The 22,061-nt window shown below is 39.2% G+C and overlaps 1 protein-coding gene and 1 long non-coding RNA gene across 3 annotated transcripts in view; both read right to left on the bottom strand.

Moving 5' to 3' along the window:
* GPBP1 (GC-rich promoter binding protein 1) overlaps nucleotides 1-13,388 on the bottom strand; it is a 32,932-nt gene extending 19,544 nt beyond the window's left edge. The window contains exons 1-3 of one of the 2 annotated variants that reach the window (XM_032205920.1): nucleotides 13,335-13,388; nucleotides 11,780-12,814; nucleotides 10,901-10,968 (exon numbers count right to left, since the gene is read on the bottom strand). The gene's annotated coding sequence lies outside the window, so the exon portion shown is untranslated. Of the gene's footprint in view, nucleotides 1-10,900; nucleotides 10,969-11,779; nucleotides 12,815-13,016; nucleotides 13,032-13,334 lie in introns of those variants that run through there. The other variant, XM_032205921.1, reaches the window with a different exon arrangement.
* A 4,164-nt stretch (nucleotides 13,389-17,552) lies between these two features.
* On the bottom strand, nucleotides 17,553-21,105 carry LOC116500926. Its single transcript, XR_004254357.1, has 3 exons — nucleotides 20,942-21,105; nucleotides 17,956-18,049; nucleotides 17,553-17,754 (listed from the first exon to the last, which is right to left on the bottom strand). It is a non-coding gene; the product is annotated as an uncharacterized LOC116500926 (long non-coding RNA).
* Nucleotides 21,106-22,061: the final 956 nt, after the last annotated feature.

Raw genomic sequence — 22,061 nt, 5'->3', positions numbered from 1 at the left:
TAGAATGTGTTTTAATACCAAAAAAAAAAAAAAAAAAAAACATAATTACAAGTGTGAGCTCTGTTTTGATGATCTGGCAGATACACAACAGTTCTACAATACTTGTCATTCTCAGGAATATACTTTCGTTAAACTGAAAAGATCACAAAGGGAGAATGGAAGACTACTCTGTTTGCAGGCAGGATTAGTACACTTTAACCATTTATGCTCCATTTGATTGCTGAACATGAGTTTGATTTTTGACTGCTTTCAAATCAAGTTACACCAACAACCAAGACTACTACTTTCTTCTGCAACTTGTCCCAGTTTTAAGCTGTTCTTGGATTATTTTTGAAAGGTCAGAGTTTCTACAAGATTTGTCCTAAGGTATTTTTTTCTTTCCCCTTCTATTCAAGCCCATTACTTCTTCAGCTATCCAGTGTTCAGAGCCATTTCTCCATTCTGTATCTTCCAAAGCAATTGGAGCCTCTATTCAGTTTGTACTACCTTCAAATTTAATAGCCATATGCTCTATTTCATTATTGCCAATATTAATAAAAATACTGAAGACATCTATTTAGGAAGTCACTTGATATATCCCTCCAGCTTAACATCCAACAAGATCTGTCTCTGCAGAGACTGAACAGCCTCTAAGGCAAATAGGTAGCACGTATAATCAACTCATTTTAGAATAATACTTCTGCCTTTCAGAAATATATGACTGTCCCAGTTTCAAGTGAGAATTCACATTAAGAATCTGAAGAGAATGAAAATAAACAGTAGGCACTCATACAAGCATTAACAAGAACCTGCTCTAATTGCACCAACAGACCTTGAAGAACTCATTTGTCTGCTAGCAAGCCTTCTCTTATTACATACACATGACAACAGATCAACCACTGTTCATTAACACAGATAAAACAGCTTTGTAGTCAACATTAAGACAGCTATCAGAAGTTAAGTGTATTGAAGTAAGCTCCATGGATCTGAACACAGCGATTCCACTGCCTTCAGAAGCTCTCTTGGTAACGGGATGATTAGGCCCAAAATTTATCACAATGATGAATTCATCGTTCTGTCATAGCACAAACTCAAAACACACCTGCCATTAATAGAAGTATCATAAATGCTAACTTTGCTTGTGTTGTCTGTCACTGATACAGAGCTGTGCAGTTCTAAAAAGGCTAGAGAAAGACAATGACATACTGCTATCCTCTTACTATTACTATTCAAATGCATTTAGGTTTTTTTAATCAGACTGCTCACAATACTCAGTCTCACATCAGCAACATTTTTGATGTCTCGTTCAAGTAGTGAATAGTGACTTCAGGAAAAAAAGCCTTCCTTTGTCAGCCCATAAATTTAGATACAAGTCTTCACAAGATTTGTTTTGCTGTGTATGTGGACAGCAGAACAGATAGCAGAAAGAATTCTATTTTGCTTCTTGTGGATCCATCTGGGAAAAGTCTGTTTTAGGTAACATGCAACAATTATTCCAGTATTCAATTGCATCAAATATAATTCTATTGTGTTGTGTTGTGTTTTTTTTCAGAAGCCTGATCACCAAAGATAAGGCAGCGAATTCCAAGCAATAATGAGCAGCTAGTCCAAAGAAGGTATAGTGAATACAGTGAAGAGATTTGTCATAAAGCTAACACAGTCACCCACTTTGAGCCACGTTAGCAGATGAAATAAGAAAACTGTATCAAGTACAATCAACAAATACTCAAAAGTTGTAGTGGACTTGATTTTGTTTGTTTGTGGTTTGTTTTTGTTTATTTACAGTTGAGTTGATAGGGTCCTTTGTGACAACCTATTTTACTCCAGTTTTAAAGGAGCTAGAAAAACTCATTTTTTATACAAACTGATTTGTCCTATCTCAGGAGTATTCAGGAAAGCTTCGTATATTACCTCTGTTTTAGAAAAGAAGTTGCAGATTGAGAAAAGGGAAGCTAAAAGCAGCTGCATGAACCAGAATTCAAGACTTCTGTGAAAAGGCTAAAAAAACCATCAACTCCCAAAATTCTGTATTAGAAAAAAATTAAAAGATGGAACTAAAAGAGATATCATTACATCAGTTTCTGCTTACTGCATTAAATGGAAGAATCAAATCTTAACCAGTATAGTCAGCCTTCTCTGTACTATCATTTTTTTCTTTTTTAAATCATCACAGGACAAGATGCAAGTAGGACTACATTTGGAATACCATCACAGGAATTCAAAACTTTACTGAGTACAAATCACTTCAGTATTCATGGACAAGTCTCTAAGAAAACTTCTTGACTTGCCTTGCCTCACAAAATGAGGACCTAAAACTGGTCATAACACTGGGTATATATATCTGAAGAGTTAATTCCACTGAGAAAAAAAAAGGCATTTTAATCCCAAACACCATGAGAATACAAGAAGATATCAATCACGATAGACTGAAGCTGGAAAAAAAAGTTCTGAAGGTCAGAAGAACGGGGTTCTGGAACATCTTTAAGACTTCAGACAAATATTTGAACCTGCCATTTCCCATTATGCTTACAAGTCAGAAACTGCTGTATGTTAAACTGTTTAATTACACAATGTGTGTACACAAATATAACACTGTAATAATTAAGCCATTTTTTTCCTCCTTAGGTGGTAACCACATGAGACTACAGATCACCCAGAAAGAATTTTCCTCTTTCCCCTCTGAAAATTCTACTTTGAATCAATGGTGTTTAAGAAAAAATAAACTTTCTACATGTGAAAACCACAGTGGGACCAATGTATGAAAAGAATCTGCATTTTTTTTTTCCTGCAATAAAACAGAAATCATCATGGTACAAAAGGAAAAGACAGCCTGTATTCATGAACTTTCAGATTAATATACAAAGTTCTTCAAGTTTCATTCTATATTACAATTTTCATATTATATACAACCTTTAATTTATTGTTACTGGGAAAAATTACGCAATAGCCAAAACGTCTAACTTTTAAGTTTTGTCTGCAATGCTTGTTAGTTAAAAACCTCCAGGCAATCAGCACATAAAACATGGACACAAAAGGTCTCCCTGGGAACAGCAACAGGACCCAAGGGAACGGCATGGAGCTGGGACAGGGGAGGGTCAGGCTGGGGGTTAGGGAAAGGGTCTGCACCCAGAGGGTGGTCGGGCACTGGGACAGGCTGCCCAGGGCAGCAGTCACAGCACTGGAGTTCAAGAAGTGCTTGGACAACACTCTCAGACATCTGGTCTGATTTTTGGGTGGTCCTATGTATGCCATGAGTTGGACTCAATTATCCTTGTGGGTCTTCTCCAACTCCGGATATTCTGTGATTATATGAAAACACACAGACCAAGGAGATCAGAATGAACAAACAACCCAAAACAGTGCTACGGAATATATCTCAGGTTTAATATTGACTCCTGTTCTAAGGAAGTTTGCATAGTTTCTTGCAATTCTTAAAAAAACAATACATATCTCCTCCCCGGGCTTACCAGGAAATGGAAAAAAAAATATATTGGATGCTCACTCATTCTCAAACCCTTTGTCCTAAATTAGAGACTCCTGCTAAGAGAGCTATGCAGGTTAGAGATTTTGCCCTCCTTTACTCCTGAAGGATTTCACTAAACAAGCAGGCAGACTGGCAATACATGGCAGTTGCTTCTAACTGTGAAGCATAAGAATATTATAGGCTAAGCATGGCGCTCAGCCCTGGCAAGTATCTGTTAGTCCAGCTCCCATCTCTGCACAGCACGTCAAAAAAGGGCATACAGTGCAGACACATAGCTGACTCATTACGAAGTAACTGTAGTCACTACAGGCATAATCAGGTGAATTTACAGATAACTTAGCTGCAGGGATAAACCAGGAAGCAGTTGTGCTAACAAAAGCCATGGAGCAAAAGGGTCAGGCATGCAATCAGACCTAGTAAAGGCTAAAAGCAATTAAAAGTAACAAAACTTTAAAGTAAAAATACAAGTCTCTGAAACAAATACTCTAGTATTTGATTCCACAATTTACGATCTAGTCTGACTTCCTCCATGTATTAGAAACCCATACAAAAACATATAGCACTTCACCTGCTAATACAGTTGAGAGAAAGTTATTTTCTTTACAATCACCTCCAATCTGGCATTAAAAATATTAGGAAAACAAAGGAAAACGGAGTCTGGAGTAAATTAATGGTTATAGTTAGATAAAAATTAAAGTGATCACTCCCACTCTACAGATGATCTTTTATCCAGGATTTCTTCTAGCTTCACTTCCATCATCAGCTCTTTGTAGCAACAGAAATGTTTCTTCCCTGTCTGTCTACTTATAACACACCCCAAACAGCATCTCTGAAGGCTTTGGAAAAGTGACTCCCGTGAAAACTCCTCTCAGGTGTTTTGTACTGGCTGCTTATGTGGACGTGAGAGCTTGCAAACAGTGAGGCATGAGGACTGAGGGAGAAATGATCCTCTGGGACACTGCAGGCGTGAAGAGCAGGGCAAGCAGTTGTAATCGAAGCATTCTTCAACTGCTTCAACTTACAAAGATACCATGCTTCTATCTTTTTTTCTACGAACAGGCCAAAACAGAAAAAATAAGCATGATTTTTAAACTACAAAATTCTGAAAAGCCAGTAGAAAATAACATAGTATCTACTCACTTCGCTGCTACTAGTTTTTGAAGCTATTTTCATTTTTTTAAATGGTTTAAGTAGCTCATAAGAGAGCAAGACAAACTACATAGTATCTCATTTTAAATGTATGAAGCCATAACAGTTTTGTGACTCACTGGAACAAAGCTTTAAAACATGTAATGCTACCTTTTGTTTTCCCAGGTCCACACCCCTTATGCACTAGAGGTGTTCTAGCAATGAAAAACAACTCTTCAGTTTATCAGACACAGGTACAAATTTCAAGCACCATCCTGTAATGAAACAGTGCTAAACAACCTTTTGAGTGTATGCTGTCTTAACACCTGTCTCAGCAGTCTCCAGTCTTTTCAGTAGCATTAACAAAGATAAAGTTTTCCTCCTTGTTTGCATCCTCACAAATTTTACATGGAAGAACAAGAGTTTGATGGCTTACTAGTTGTGAATCCGGGAAGTATCTTCTGAAAAAGATAAATCATCATTCAGAGTTCTGAAGGACTGATCAAGTTGTATTTCCTTAGAATATCAAAATATTTTATCCTGCAACTTCAGTTTACACACATCATCAAAAACAGAACCACGTCCAGTCAGGTTTTGAATATATCCACAGACTGGGTCTATGCTACCTCTTTGTACAACCTGTTCCAGTGTTTGACCACCCTCAAAGCTTTTTCTTCTGTTCAGACTGAATTCCAATAAGTGTTTTACTTCTTTTTGCCTCTTTTTCTGTCATAGTACAGCTGAGATGAACCTGGCTCCCCTTTCTTCATCTGCTCCCATCAGTTGTTACACACATGGATAAGATCCCCCCCAGAGCCTCTCTCCTCCAGGCCGAACTGTCCCAGCTCTGTCAGCATCTCCCCATATGGAAGACGCTGCAGTCCCTTCATCATCCTTGTGGCACTTTTCTAGATTCCCTCCAGTCAGTGCATGTCCTTCTTGTACCAGGGAGCCATAAAGTGGACACAGTGCTCCACATGTGGCCTCACCAGCTAGCACAGTGTCAAGGGAAACGATCACCTCCCTTGACTTGCTGGCAGTGCTCCTCCTAAAACAGCCCTGCACGCTGTTGGCCTTTGCTGTTGCAAGGACCCACTGATGGGTCAGCTTGCTGTGCACCACTGTCCACACATCCTTCTCTACAAAACTTACCAACTCCCCAGCACATACCAGCGTGCATGGTTACTCCTCCCCACATGCAGCACTTCGCATTTTCCATTTGCTGAACTTCACCAGGATCCTCTCTGTCTCTCTCCAGTTCTCCAGCTTGCCCGAACACCTAGTGTAACAGCCACTCCTCCCAGTTTTATATCATCTGGGAATTTGCTGAGGATAAACTCTACCTCATCACCCACATCATTAGTAATGTTAAGTATTACTGGCTCCCTGGATCCTCTTTCTGATGAGAGAAATTAACATTCGATCTCTTCCAGGATCTCTCATGATCACAATGACTTTTCAAAGATGATCGCTGAAGGGCCTTGTAATGACATCTGCCAGCTCTCTCAGCACTTGTGGGTGCACCTGGTCAGGCCCCAAGCATTTCGGTGAATCTTGTTAAAATGTTCCCTAAACCAATCCTCCTCTACTGAAGGCAGAGAAAAAAGCACAGCAGAACTTTAAAATGACAACGACATGAGATCAGAGGCTGTCCCCACCCATGCCCCATAAGAGCATGTTGTTTAACTTGTCTAACCAGTACTTAGCAGGCAGAGGAAAGACAGTCCCACTGGTGCTGCGGAGGTCCAGCTTGAGGGAGGTCTTTCCAGTCAATATGTGAAACATTTGCGCCCATAACAACACTGTCTCAACTACCAGAACCAATAAAACCAACTTTGCTTTTTCATCATGTCCTAGCAGGAATCACACACAGAATTTTCTAGGTTGGAAGAGACCTCAAGGTCATCGAGTCCAACCTCCAACCTAACGCTAACAGCCCTCCACTAAACCATATCCCTAAGCTCTACATCTAAACGTCTTTTGAAGACTTCCAGGGATGGTGACTCCACCACTTCCCTGGGCAGCCTGTTCCAATGCCTCACAACCCTTTCAGTGAAGAAGTTCTTCCTAACATCTAACCTAAAACTCCCCTGGCTCAAAAAAAGGAAGAGACAGATAAAACCAGTGGTGTCACTAAAGTAAGAAAAAAGCTGTTCAGAATGACAGCAAAATTGCTCAAACCCCAGAACCTAAAAATTTGACTTACTGAAAGATTTTAATACAATAAATCCTTGGTGGTTAACAGCATAAATACGGCCTACTAAAACAGAGCCATCTAAAACTTTATAGGAAAAGAATTTGTTACAATAATGCTAAAAACTAGGAAAAAAACTGACAGATGAAACCATCTCACCAGAAACTAGATGCAAGGAGAAAATAGTTAAGTATTCTAGCTTCTATACTTCTCATGCTACAAGGATAGCAAAAATTACTTTACCTAAAACAATTTCTATGACACAGCGTATTGCAGAGATTGCTAGAAGATTATAACAAAATGAAATTATAAACTCAAATAAGTAAAAATGGTTCAAGCTTGTGAGAGGAATAATAAAGCCAGTAACAACAACAAAAAAAATTCAGCCATGAATTCCCAAAGTTAGATTATAAAGAAAGAAACAAGTTCAAGTTTCTTGATGCTCCCTGAAGACCAGTTTAGAATTTCAGTCTGCTGATTTGCATAGAGAAATCCACAAATAGAATAAATGTTAAGTGTGTGTATATATACACATAGTTTTCAGAAAAATTTAAATTAACATGTACACATATCTAAGTAGCACGTGCCCTATGATCTTTTACCTACTGCCTCACAAATTATTATTACCTTAAGTAGAGCACACCACAAACCATGTGTGGGAACGTTAACTCCACCCCTCTGCTATAAATTTGTTTTATAATCCACTCTCATCTTGTCATAGTAATTTTAATATATTTATAAATGGGGTAAAAGAAGGTTGTAAGCCACCAGCACTAAAGTGTACTACAGTGTCATTATGACAGTGTAAAAAAAAAAAAAATTTTATTCACTGCCTCAGCTTTGTCGCTACTGCTGCCTTGCTTCCTTGGTAATGACCTACAGCATGTATATTAAATCTTTCTTACTAAGTGAAGAAGGCAAAATCAAGTGTATATGAGTTTCACAGGGGCTTAATAAGCAAGTCTGCATGACATCTTAGAAGAGACTGATCATCAACAGGAGGAGGGCAGAGGGAGGCACACTATTTTCGGTGATGGAATTAAAGTAACGTTTGTACTATCTGCTGTGGCTTAACCCAGCCAGCAGCACAACTATTTGAACAAAACATTATTTATTTTCCCCCATTTTCTCTCCATGCAGATGTATAGACACAGACAAAACAGGGTAAGCAAGGTTTGCTGCATTGGGAATAGGATGAAATCCTCTGTCAGACTTAAACACCTCCAGAAGTCTCAGGACACACCAGGGTATTAGAATTGTATGGCGTCAAACTGTATCCGACAATTTTTTTCATCATGTAAGCTAACACATTCTCTAGTAAAAATACAGCCCCCTAAGACCTAACATGACAGTGACTTAGCAAAAACAAATAAAACAAGAAAAACGTTTCTTCATGTTGACTTAGGGCTCAAGTTCCTTATGTGAGAATGACTCAAGTGAAGAGTGCTTACTGCTCTTGTTTGGCATAAGGACCTAGAATGTTAGTAGACAACAACTAGCAGATGTTCTGAAAATCCCAACTACTGCTCTGTATTGTCTTCCTTCTCTACATAGATATGGTTTATGAGTAACAGGGCTTAGGCCACTCCTGTGAATGAAGTATTAGCGTCCCAGGATTCAAAATATCTTTTAGGAGATATTTTAGAAAGAGACAAAGTTCAGAAGAAGGTTTAGAAGAAAAGGTTAGAAGAAAGGTTAGAATGTCTTGATCACTACTTCTAATTAAAAAAAAAAAAAAAAAAAAAAAAAAAAGGCTTTTCCTTCTCAGACTGAACCAAAACCTAAATCTAAAAACAAACAAAAAAATAATAAATTGTTTTGAAGCATAGAATAACTGCTTATTTGAAGGTAAACTACAAGGTTCTTTCTGCTCGAAATCCTACACCTGCAGTATCATTTAGTGGAACTCTAGATAGACATTGACCTTCTTGCCCTCTGCAAGGTTCAAAGTCCAAAAGCTGAAGTGTCACTGCAGTACCATTGCCCTTCAGTTCAGAATACACTATAACAAAGTCACTGGGAATGTTTTCACACTTCGGAGTCTTCATGAGCAATCTGAAGAAAAAGCTGTTATAAAAGATGGCAGTTTTGAAATATCCCTAGCATATAAAGCAGAAAAAAGAAATCTATGTATTTCAGCTCTTTCGCAGAGTATGCTTACCTCAAAAAAAAAAAAAAAAAAAAGTGATCAGGGAGGAGTTGGTAGCACAACACACAGCATTGTCTTCAGTCACTGTGTATCACTTCTGCTCAAAAACAGTTACAAAAACCAAAACAGAAAGTGTGCCAAGTCTCATTCAAGTTTGTCTTTAATCAGTTCTGCATGTAGCTCCCCTTGCAGAAGAAATTTTACTCCTAGTACTAAAAGAAATATGAGCAACTTCCCCAGAAGTCCTCGATGAAGTATCACTGTCAAACGGCATTATCCACACATTTTAAACAGAGGAAACGCACTAGAAGGGAGGCAAAAAGGAACCTAAAGTACACTACCTTGTGAAGTACTAAGAAAGCTAAGTATCTGCACAATTTCCCTATATTATTTTACATATTTAACTCCACTTCAGCGTTGCTGCAAGTTTCAACTCTGCTTACACTGAAAAGCTTCCACTAGTAGGTTTTTGGGTTATTTTTTGTTTTCCCACACAGAGCAACCTACTCCATCCACAACCATTTTTTAACACAAACTACCCATTTTAGGATTCCACCAGAAGAAATTTAACCATGGAAGAGCCATTCTGCTGACAGTTATTCCAGTACAAAAACTATGTTTACATCAAGGCTTAACGTATAAGCTCTCTGGGGCAAGGACCTTATCTTCATACTTGTCTGCAAACCACTTACCAGACTGTCAGCACTATAGAAATAAAAGCCCAAAGAAGGTATACATGTGGACCAACACACTACGCATTTTATTCTCAGTGTGCCTCACCCAGCTATCAATTCTGCTCAGGATACAAGGGCATAGCCATAAAGCGCACACACAAATCTACACCAAATACATATGCACACAAATCAGACAGGCAACTGCACTTACCAAGTGCAAACGTTTTGAAAAGGAAAAAAAAAATCCTAACAGCAGCAAGAAAAATGTAAGAAAGAGCTAATTTAATAAAGCTGGAAGGAAATTTTTTTTTAAAACATCCAGAAGAGGGAGTAGAGATAAAGATGTGATTCCAAGAGTAGGTGGGGGGATGCAGCTCCTCAATTTCAGTGAGAGCTCCCCAACAAGAGGTAAGTTTCTCACTGAAAGTAAACAGCTTGAAAAATAACATAAGCATCTCTTTTTCTATTACTTATGAAAAAGTACTTGTATTACTACATTTGTGGGCACGTAACAGACAAAATCTAATGAAATGGCCACTTATGCATGAATTCTTTCCATTCACCAAACGGTTTTCAAGCAAAATACAGACTACTTGACCTAAAAGAATGAAGATAACTCTTTTGTGTTGCTCTGGTTCCTTTAGATGTGGTTCAGTTCATTCACTCAATCCCCAGCCACACTAAGCAGAAAAGCCCCAAGCCACAGCCACAGGAGATTACAGAAAGACTCCTATTCATCAGCTACAGTTTCCATGTTTTCGTAACAGCAAAACTGAAATAGAAGTTAAAATAACAAAACAGCAAGGCCATTCACAGACAGCAAAATACTGGAGCTAGACCAACCTTTAGATAACTGACAACACACAGAGTAGAACTATTTCAGTGATCATGAGAAGTCCTGTAAAAAATACTTATTTAGATGACAGTCTTCCATTTGTAACTTTCAATAGAAAAGTTACAAATAGTTCAATAGAAAGTTACAGGGGAAAAAATGCACTGTAGCAATTCTGAGATAGTTTCCCAAAGCTCAAAATTACTTTTTACCAGGCTTTTTCCCAAATATCTTGGCAATGCTGTTATAGAGACCAGTTTTCCTTATCAGCTCCGTGTTACTAACATTTCAATATTGCAGAAGCTTTGAAAAAATTTTGAAAAGGTGGTGGCCATGGTAAATGTATCCTCCTTACCAGACACTCTGTTTATAATCTGCCCAATAATGTTTTAATTATTTAAAGCTTTATGAGTAACCCAAGGGAGGGGAGAGGATTGCATTTAGTAAAATTACCACTGACTTTTGAATTAAGTTGTTCTGTCCATCTTGATTTTCTTTGAGGCAGTAGCAATTCAGCTGAAAGTACACCTGCAAAGAAAATATTGTAAATGTATATTAATTACCAGATTTAAATTTTATCTGCATTGAGAAACATTTACCTACTACAAGGGAAGAAGGCAGCAATACATCCAAAAATGACATGTAAAATCGGTTAGCTGGCCAACATATTTTGGATTTGAACTTTTCCCTAGCACATTTCTTATTGCAATATGGTTTCAAACCAGTCTCATTCCCACTATAGAACATGTAATTACTCTGAACACAGCTTTAAAATATCGATGCATTAAAACACCAGTTTGTAAATTGACTTTTAGTAGTAAATAACTGACTTCCTTACATGACAAAGAAAGTGGAAAGAAACAAAAGAGCAAGGCTACACTCTCAGAACCCTCATGCTGCAAACACGCCTAACAAAAATGGAAAGACAAACCATCCAGCAGTCTTGTTCAAGAAGCATAACAGCTCATTGTTGAGTTTACAACATTAACACAAGGGGTAAGTTACTTATGGATTCAGTCTACAGATACGTTGGGTGTTTTTTTTTTTTTTTTTGGGGGGGGGGGGGGGAGGGGAGAAGAGGGTTGGTTTTTTTTTAAGTCTCCCAGAAAAACCACACTCCTGCTTAGAAATTGCTCTTTGTAGAACTGCATGCATTCTTCAAATCATTGCAGATATACTATTTATTATTTAAAGCAACAAATTAGTTGTTTTTAATTTAACAAAAAAGTTAGATTCTGCAAGCTCATTTCAACACTAAAAAAAAAAACAACTAATTTAAACATTCTAATGACAAAATGTTCAGGTGTAAATTGACTTACGAACACACTTCGATACTTACCTAATCCAAGAGGACTGCACAAGGCGTTAGCACTGCGTGATTTGTATTTTTCCAGTTTGTCTTCCTTGAGATAATATCCCAAGTTCTTGTTGATACTACATTCGTAGCTGTTTGACATAGATTTGACCTCACAGGAATCAGCTACCCATCCTTCTTGCTTACAGATTCTGCAAGGCTATTTCCAAAATTTTCCAAGTCTCTGACTTAAAAGTCTTGTTTTTTCTCTGAAAGATTCTTCTCTTGTCTATTCCATGTACATATCGCTATTGAAATCATCAGCTCCAGGTGAAATAAATACACTGTTTATGCCACCAACTGTAAAGCTGAAAATCCGAATTTCACATCTGAGCTGAGGAACATTTCCTAGCTTCAGGTAGCAGAGGCATTTGTAAACAACAGCTATCTGGATACCGCCATATTGCTTATTGGCAACAACATTTTCCAACAAAAATATTAAATAAAATATAAAAGAAAAAATGATAAACAAACTTCTGTTAGACTCTTCATTTAGAAAATATGTCTCAATGTAAAATGACAAAAGGCTACGTCAGAAAACCTAAAAAATAAAATAAGGGTAAAAATATATGCCATGAAACTTTTCAGTAACGTCTACGCAGTGACTCAGGCTACATTTAACCTGGAGCCAGTCCACAAAACCAGTTACACCTGTGACTCAGACAGAACGTTGCTCGGAAGAAAAAAGGTAACTAAAAACCTAAAAGCACTTTATTTGACAGCTGAAGCATTCCAAACTCGACGAATTCAGCTGTGTATCCATGCCATGAGGACAAAAGCGTCCGAGGGCGAGGTGCTGTGCACTTCTAGAAAGCTCACGACTTCGGATTTCCAATTCACTTTCCCGGCTGCCTACTGATGGCTTCAGAAGCCCGTGCAGGAGGAAGCACTTGGACAAATAATCCCCGAGCGGCGTCCGGTATTTCTCCGCTTTCACGGGAAGGTCGCCGTCCACCGTTCTTCCTCCCTACCAGCAGAAGGGCTGCGAAGATCCCGGGCTCTCGCTGCGATCCAGGTTGCCTAGGGGGGAAAAAAAAAAAAAAAAAAAAAAAAAGAGTCAGAGCCGGCGTGAGGCGGAGAGCTTGAAGCTGAGCGCTGTGAAGCGAGCACGCCTGCAGCCAGCCGGGGCAGCGCTGACAGCGAGGGCTGCCGAGCCCCGCGGGATGAGAGGCCGGACAGAGACCGCCTGCTCTCACCGGGGGGTGAAGGAGCCAAAACAAACCCGCTCCGCGGCGCCTTTGCAGGCCGTGAGGCGGCGTTGGCGGGCCCGGGGCCTGTCCCCCGCGGGGCGCCCCCCTCACAGCGGCGCCGCCCCGGCCCCGGCCCCCGCCCCGGCCCCGCCGCGCCGCCTCCTCCTCATCTTCCTCCTCCTCCTCCTCCTCCTCCTCCGGACCCCCCCTGCCCTCCGCCCCCGAGCCGCGGGGGCCCGGCCGCCACCGCGGGGGCGCGCACTCCCCCCCCCCCCCGTGCACACGCACACACTCACTCCCTCCCTCCCTCACTCCCTCGCTCAGGCGCGTGCACGTGCACGCGCACTCACACTCGGGCGCGCACACACGCGCACCGCCCGCCTCGCTCCCAAAATGGCGCCGCTCCCAGCCGCGACAGCGCCGCGCGCGCAAGGTCTCGCGAGAGCTCCGCCGCGCTCGGGAGGGGAGGGGAGGGGCGGGGCGGGGCGGGGCTTCCCGCCGGTGAGGGGGGGGGAAGGGGGGGAAGAGGGGGAGGGAAGGCCCCGCCCCGCCGCCCAGAGGGAGCCCCCCTGCCGTGACGTCACGGGAACGATCCCGAAGGTTCCGCGCGCGGGGCGGTGGGGGGAATCCCCGGCGCGCGGCGCGGCGCGACACGCCCCCTCCCTCAAACCACGCCCCCTCCCTTAAACCACGCCCCTCCCTTAAACCACGCCCCCTTAAGCCACGGGCCCCTCCCTTAAACCACGCCCCCATCTCTTAAACCGCGCCCCTCCCCCTTGAACGACGCCCCCTCTCTTAAACCACGCCCCTCTCTCTTAAACCACGCCCCCCTCTCCCTTAAACCACGCCCCATCTCCCTTAAACCACGCCCCCTCCCTTAAACCACGGCCCCCTCCCACCGATACGGACGGTCACTTACAGGAAAGGAAATACATAAAATAAAGCAAACGAAGCCATTTATATTTTGGCTTTCCCAGCTTTTTTTTTTTTTTTTTTCCTATTTTTTATGTGAAAGTATAAATCAGGATTCCAGATCCTATTTCATCACACTGGTAGCATTTTTGGCTACTTGGTTGCTCAGACTACACGTGAAGTCTGGATTTCTGAGGGCTAACCACTTATACGTGAAAAATGTTCACCGTAAAGTTAAAACTGTTCGATTTTAACTGCATTTACTGAGATAAAGATGACATAGGTCTTAGGGACTCGTATAAAACATAAGAATTTGCGAATGCTTGAACATACTGGGAGATAAAATAAATCTGATGCCATCAGTACACAAACGTAACAGTATGCCATGCTAACAAACAGCTTGCCTCAAGCAATAAAGTTTTAATATCAGACACTAAAAGTTAAAGCATTAAAGTGGCCTAATTTTAACACAAGCAGCTTCTGAAAGGAGGTAAGCTGAGCAGAACAATTTTGACATGGAGAACTGAATATATGGTACTTTCATATGAACATTTCTCTTTGGTTAGGCAAACTTGGAAAGGTAGGCCTAGATTTTTGCCACAGATTCTCACCCATGTTTTTAACAGGCCTTCCGCTGAGCCATGATAAAAGCAATGAGTAACTCGTGGAATTTGGACAACAACTAATATTTAAGAACTAAGCTAAGAATTACTGCTTTTGGAAGTACTGAGGTACTTCCTGTAATTTGATGAAGACGGGGAAAAAACAACTAGAACTTTAATCCAAACTTATTCTTCAGTATGTACTTTAAAGTTCAGTTTAGTGTAGATCAGACTACATACTCTCAGATAAGTGAAGAGAGATACAGTATAGGTGAAGCCATATTTAGGGATTGTCTATCAGTATATGAGAGCATTCAATAAATACAATGAAACAAAAATCTGCTGGAAATGCTGAGGTATAAGAAACAAAACCAGAAACATTTTAACTCCCACAAAATCTTAGATATCCCTACCTAAATTCAAACCTTAGAGCTCATTTTAACATGAAAAAAATATATATATGTAATTAATTTCAAATTAAATCTTCTGCTCATAAAATTTGATGGTGGGATGAAGTACTAAACCTAAAGTTTAAAATGTTTTTTGGCAGGCACTGGAAATATCTTTGACTTCAATTTGTTCTAGAATAGAATACAAGGTACATATATAAGTATATTATAAGTATATTATAACTCAAAAAGTTAATACTGTAAATATTAAGGAAAAAAAAAATATGAAGAAGAATTTTAACTTCTTCCTATTACACATTTATTGACACTCCAAAATGTACAGAATACTTAACCTTGTACTAAAAACCCAGTGTGCCAAATACAAAATCAATCTGAACCAAAGAAGAATCAAGCCAAAGGATAAAATCAAAATATTCACTTAGAAGCTTTAGAACCTTGTTAATACAGATTTGATCCAGAAAGCTTCTGATGCCTTAAGACCAAAATTTAAAAAGATAAAGAAAATGGCCACCTAATTTGAACAGTAAAAACCAAGTTCTAATGTATGTTTTTCTCAACAGAGGAGTATTTGTACAATTAGATTCCAAATAGAGCAAGAATTCATCATGATGAACACAGATCATGAACAGTCCTTGTTTCCAAGTTTTAAATATCTTTCAGCTGCACGGTCACAGTATAAAAAATTTTAAGGAATATAAACCAAGAAAAGTAAGTATTATACAAATGTACACAGCAACATCCAGATATTATCATTTGCAGTAACACAATGACCACTAGTATAAAGAATTTATGCTTCTCTGTTCATATTTATTATCCCTTCTAGGAAAGGAAAGATGACTTTTCTAATTGTTTCAGGATTTTGAGGGGCACACTTACACAAATAAGAGAATGGGATTTAACTATATTAAATGAACTTTATTACTCGCATCATAACATGTATAGCCTTTAATTATTTGATTTTTTTTTATTTGATTTGATATCTCAGTGTCCAGTGCACTTCAGTACACTTTGCAAATGCTAAACGTGTCTGAAAATTAGAACACAGGGTCTTGCCAAATCGTTCTTTTCTCAATTATTTTAATATAAAAAAAAAAAAAAAAAAAAAAAAAAGATTGATTTTGATAATAGATTGAATTTAGATTGAATTTTGATTGATTTTGATGAATAGATTGAATGTTGATAAGAACAACATTCAATCTGTGCAGACTTCAGTAAAGCTTCAGTAAAGACTGAATTCATATTTTGAGGTAATACTGAGGTATCACCAATGACACAAAAGTAAAAAATTTGTTCTATATTATTGAAATCAATTGATCATTTCGTCTTTCTAAAGGTAATGACTGTTTCGACTTGGAAGAATCAGTATTTTTATGACACTAGTAAAAAGCCAGGATAAGAAGTTTTTTTGTTTTGTTTTGTTTTGTTTTTAACTAATTGAAAGGTAAAATCTTTATTAAGAATCAAGCTTTTAGAAGAATAGTCTCTCCATCTGAGTTCTTCACCCATGTTGTAATCAAAAGCAGCCTAGCCATTAACTTTTTCCCTTTTACCAGTAAAAGCATTCATCTGTAACACCGTTTCAAAAACACTAGGAAATACTATACCAAGGGTTACATGAAACTGTTTTTTTTCTTGTTGTTGTTGTTTTCTACATTAAGCAGCAATGCTTCCTTGTACATTGTCCTGTAATGAATTGAAGTTAAAAGAGTACATCTAGTTCTTTAAATATGTTCTGAGTGAATACTACTACATGGTATTTGTTTCTGTCTAAGGATAAAGTCATGCTATAAACCTTCTCTAAGATAATAAGGAAGCAAATCATAAACATACTCAAATTATATGCTGCTTCTCCCAGGAAACTGAAATGACAGCAAATTAATACCCACTGTTCTAAATCTCACAAAGAACTCAAAATAGTAACTATTAATTGCCAGGGGCAATTTAGATGAAAAGAGAAGGAATTATAAACAACATACAATAGTAAATCACTAATTTTTCATAAGCTACTTATCTTTTCCCTACCCTTTTCTCTACAAAATTAAATTCCTATGTTTTCCCTAAAACACACCTAGCTAACTTATGAATTTACAGCATGTTGATTTTGAAATAAAAAGACCACATGGCAAGTATGGTGACAAGATCTGGCACATATTTGAATTAAATCAGATCTCATATTTTCATGCAGATTCATTTCACTGCAAAATCTATTTGCTTTATCCTTTTTTTTTTTTTTCCTAAAATCTGTTCTAAAATTGACAACTTAACATATTATTTCCTTCCTTTTTTAATGACTAAATTCATTTAGGAAATTTTCACTTATGAGTAAAGTGAACAAAACAGGTTTGGAAGGGTTTTTTTTTGCAAGTTTTGCCCACCATTAACAAACAAATTTTCAAAATTTTTAAAAGTATGTATAGTTACTACTGTTTCCTTTAGGAGACTGGCCCAACACACCTATTATTTCTATACACAGATAACCTGATGAAGAAATCACATGTACAAAAGTCTGTCACTGTCTTCTCAGCTATACTAACTGAGATTAATTTAATATTGATTTAATATTAGTTATAAAATTATCGTTATAAAACTATAACTAATATTAAATCTCCTACACTTTCCCCTCCCCCCCAAAAAATAAATAAATACATACAAAAGACACAGCTGTACTGCTTTTGGATCTGTTTGCTTGAAACCTAGATATTTTCTTATATAGCAAACACTGTGGGAGATAACTCACACTTCAAAGATCTTCAGTGTTTTTTAATGTGATCCCCAAGACAAATGACTGCCAAGGCCGGTACAGTAGGTTCTGCTTCTGCAATTCCTTAACTTTACTACCAAATAGCCTTAGAAAGAAAGAAAAATAAATAAATTAATGTATCACATATGACCCACCTAAGACTCACCTACAAGTATTTTCAAGAGAGACCAAAAACATTTCCCTGACTAGTGGAAAATTCCTTCCATGCTTAAACCAGGCTGCAATGCCACAGGGTGTTCCAATATTCTAATGCTAAATGCAAAAGGTTAAAAAGAGTGAAATCTACCTTTTGTCTCAGATGCTCTTCTTTTTCTGTTTTTCCTTTCATGGGCAAAAACAGGCAGCAGAAGTTTCTCCTATCTCTTGCATGGTTCTCTCACCTTAAATGATGAAAAAAAAATACAAGGAGTTGATGGAGTAAAATGCTGAGAACAGAGTCAACCACAACTGAAATATTTTCTAAGACTTCTCTTCCTGGAGATATCTAATGTTCTTTTCCACATTCCACTGGCCCTCTTTCATTCCTTCAGAACTGATAACTAAGAGATATGGTTCCTTCTCACTGGACACCCACCCACCCACCCAACATAAGCGATACTCATACTCTTATACAGTGGCATTTTTGCATGTTGCTAGTAGATACTCTTGCTATTTGTAAATAAGTGGAAAATTAGTCAAAATGTGAAATCACTGAAATGCTAGCTTCAGTCTGAAAAGATGATGCAACTGCTTGAAATCAGCATTGTCTTGTTTTGATTTTCACTTCTGCCAGAGATCCCGCATTAGGCTTTGGCTGAGTTTTTCAACTTTTCTGTGCTTTAATTTCCACATCTGCATAATATAATTGCTTATCTATCTTTGTGAACTTTTTTAAAGATAGTGATGATACTTTTTATAATCTTGCTAACTATTATTACTTGGCTTAGAGGAAATGGGCAAAACACCCTCAACACACAAATACTGGGCTTCCTGTTTAGGAAACATTCCTCCTCATTCCTTCCAAAACAACAATATCATATTGCATTATACTAACTTTGCCAGAATGGCTAGTAGCATTACTTTACTAATAAAAGCAAGTTTCCTGCAAATATTGTTTAAATTATGATGGCTATTATGTCAATGTTTAAAATATTCTGGGAGACACTGGAAAACACAATGTTTGTTTCCTTCCTGTAAATTGACACATCTGCTGATGCTATGGAAAATAAATTGGCAAGTTGCAATACTGTTCTTACCAGATGATTTTTGTCATGCTCTTAATTGTTTACAGTTTAATCACACACCTACCCTTTCATTAGAAAACTCCTACACTCCTCCTTGCCCAACAGCAAGGCATACAGAGGAAGCAGTCATGCTTTTCTACGTGCAGTTGGCTAACAGTTGTTTTCAGTTAGATTGCAAGAGAAGTTACATCCCAGCACATAGACATTTTGTGCTGACCAGAAAATCAGAAAGCTGCTTTCTCGAAGCAAGTTGCCTTTCCTGGGGAAAGCTGGGCCATCAAGGGTGCATGGGGCTCATCCCCTGCACTCATACCCTGCTACAGACTTGCCACCCAGGAAGTGAGGAGCCACATCACAGATGCCTGGAAAAAGATGGGGAACACTCTAGAGTCTAAAAAGAGGGAGAAATATAGGAGCTCTGTAGGCAACATGTGAAGGGCAAAATGAACAAGATATTGGCTAGCTACAAACCCCATGGCTGAAACTGAAAGACAATTAAAAATAAATAAAAAATAGCACAAACTTTTCCAACAGAGAATAAAATGCTCACTGAAAGCTGCTGCTTCTGGTAGAAGAGAGATGAGAGAGTGAACTGACCAGGAGAGCCAGGCTGCACAAGTTCCTGCTATTGCCACTGCCCTTTTGTTTCCAACCTTTCATGATTATATAAAAAATAAATCATTTCAATTCAGTAAAGAAACCATAAAATGTTCTCTAAATAAAAATATTAATTATGCACATATTACACCATCTCTTACATACACCATCTCTGTACGTACATGGGCTGTATCTGTCAGTCTGGGTAAAACATATCCTTGCTGTAAATCTGCTGCCTGGTGGTGAACCTTACCAAAACAAACAAACAAACAAACAAACAAACAAAAATCTGCTTTGCCTATAACTAAAATTAAACTAAAATATTATTACTACCATAAAAAACAAATATGTTAAAAGTGTTTCTCCATGTTCTTAAGGGAGGAATTAAACTTTCTTTTTTATAAAAATGGCAGAACACTTACTGGCTTGAGGAGGAGGTAAGGGAAACTATTTTCTTTGAAAATTTGGCATGGGAGTAAGTCAGCAATTCTTAATGAAAAAGTCTAACTTCCTTACATTATATGCAAGTCTATTTGGTACTGTAAAACATTGTATTACGTGGACTTAGGAAAATTAAAGCATAGGGAGATAGACACATCTAAGGGATTTAAAAATTCCTTTGTGTATCTATTCTTTATTGCAAATATTATCCTCAAAACCATGTGTTGTGGTTTAACCCAGAAAGCAGCTCAATACCACACAGCCATTTGCTCCCTTCACCCCCCTCCCCACGCCTCCTCAGTGGGATGGGAGAGAGAATCAGGAGGGGAAAAATGTAAAATGTGTGCCTTGAGATAAAGACAGTTTAATAGGACAGAAAAGGAAGGAGAAGTAATGATAATAGTTATGATAAAGGAATATACAAAGCAAGTGATGTACAACGCAGCTGCTCACCACTCACTGACAGATGTCCAACCAGTCCCTGAGCAGTGGCCTGCCAACTTCCTCCTTTCCCCCTGCAGCCAAATCCCCCAGTTTCTTGTTCAGCACAGCACCACACGGTGTGGGACACCCCTTTGGCCAGCTTGGGCCAGCTGTCCTGGCTGTGTCCCCTCCCAGCTCCTGGTGTACCCCAGCCTCTTGGAGGGCAGTGTGAGAAGCTAAAATGTCCTTTGCTTAGTGTAAGCAGTGCTCTGCAACAACTAAAACATCAGGATGCTATCAGAGTTATTCTCATCCTGAAACTAAAACACAGCCCCATATCAGCTACTAGGGGAAAAATTAACTGTATCCCAGCCAAATCCAGGACAATGTCCACCCTTTATTTCATACCATCTATGTCATGCTCAGGTGTCACACTCTCTCATACATCCCAATTAATAAACACCACCTTTGCTGTCTTTTACTATACATACACACACAGATATAATTCCCTTGGTCTGTGGGCCATTCCTCTAAAATTTAGTCCACAAAGTCCATTTAGTCCACACTTTCAGGCCTAATCTGTCATACCAGTCCTTCAGGGCTGGAGAGGTGGCGTGTGGTGTTGGATTCTTGCATGCTGAAGCCAGTGCTGGTTCCATCACCGCTGCACTTGTCTGTTTCTATCACTGCTGCACTTTGCTTGGTTCCATCAAAGTTCATTCATCATTAATCTGCGTGATCCTTACTGTAATACTGTGGATGTGATATAGAGCAAACACAATGATAACATACAGTATTGTACAGCAATTAGTGTCATACAATTTAAATCATGGGCTGTTCTCACCCAGCATCAAATCCCTTCGAGGTGCACATCTGACTTCATTATTCTTCTGCATTACTCACCAAGTGCACCCAAGTCCATGAGCAAAAGCAACCCCATAGATGGGTTTGCCTTTGCCTGAGGGAGGAATAATACAGACTGTCCTCCCAAACACGTTTTTATGTGCACTTCCAGGGAATTTATCCCCCTCTACCATACATACATTTTTTTATTGGGCAGGGACAGCTCAATTGGCAGATTCCCTAGTGATGACTAACACTAGGCCTTTGCTAGCTAGCTAGCTTTGGTAGCTAGCAAAGCATGGCCTTTGCTAGAAGTGTATCCCAATGTTGGAATGTCCCAGCACCTATTGCTCTCGGTGTAGTCCTCAACAGCTCATTGCACTGTTCGATTTTCCCAGAAGTTGGTGTATGATAGTGGATGTGATACACCCACTCGATGCCATGCCCTTTGGCCCAGGTGTCTATGAGGTTGTTTTGGAAGTGAGTCTCATTCTCTGAATTAATTCTTTCAGAGGTGCCATGTCAGCATAAGACTTGATTTTCATAGCTGAGAATAGCATTCTGGGCAGTGGCATGGGGCACAGGATGTGTTTCCAGCCACCCAGTGGTTGGTTCCACCATTGTAGCACACGGCACGTGCCCTGGTTGGGTTTGTGGGGGTGAGAAATAATCAATCCACCAGGCCTCCCCATATATGCATTTCAGCTGTCATCCTCAGTACCAGAGAGGCCTTAACTCTTTGGCTTGTTTAACTGCAGCAGCATGTTTCACATTTATGGATAACCTGTGCAATAGTGTTCACTGTCAGGTCCACCCCTCGATCACAAGCCCATCTAAATCTTGTGTCTCCACCTTGATGGCCTGA

This window comes from Aythya fuligula, chromosome Z (assembly GCF_009819795.1).
Source record: "Aythya fuligula isolate bAytFul2 chromosome Z, bAytFul2.pri, whole genome shotgun sequence".
Classification (NCBI taxonomy): Eukaryota; Metazoa; Chordata; class Aves; order Anseriformes; family Anatidae; genus Aythya; species Aythya fuligula.
This window is presented reverse-complemented; position numbering and strand designations above follow the sequence as displayed.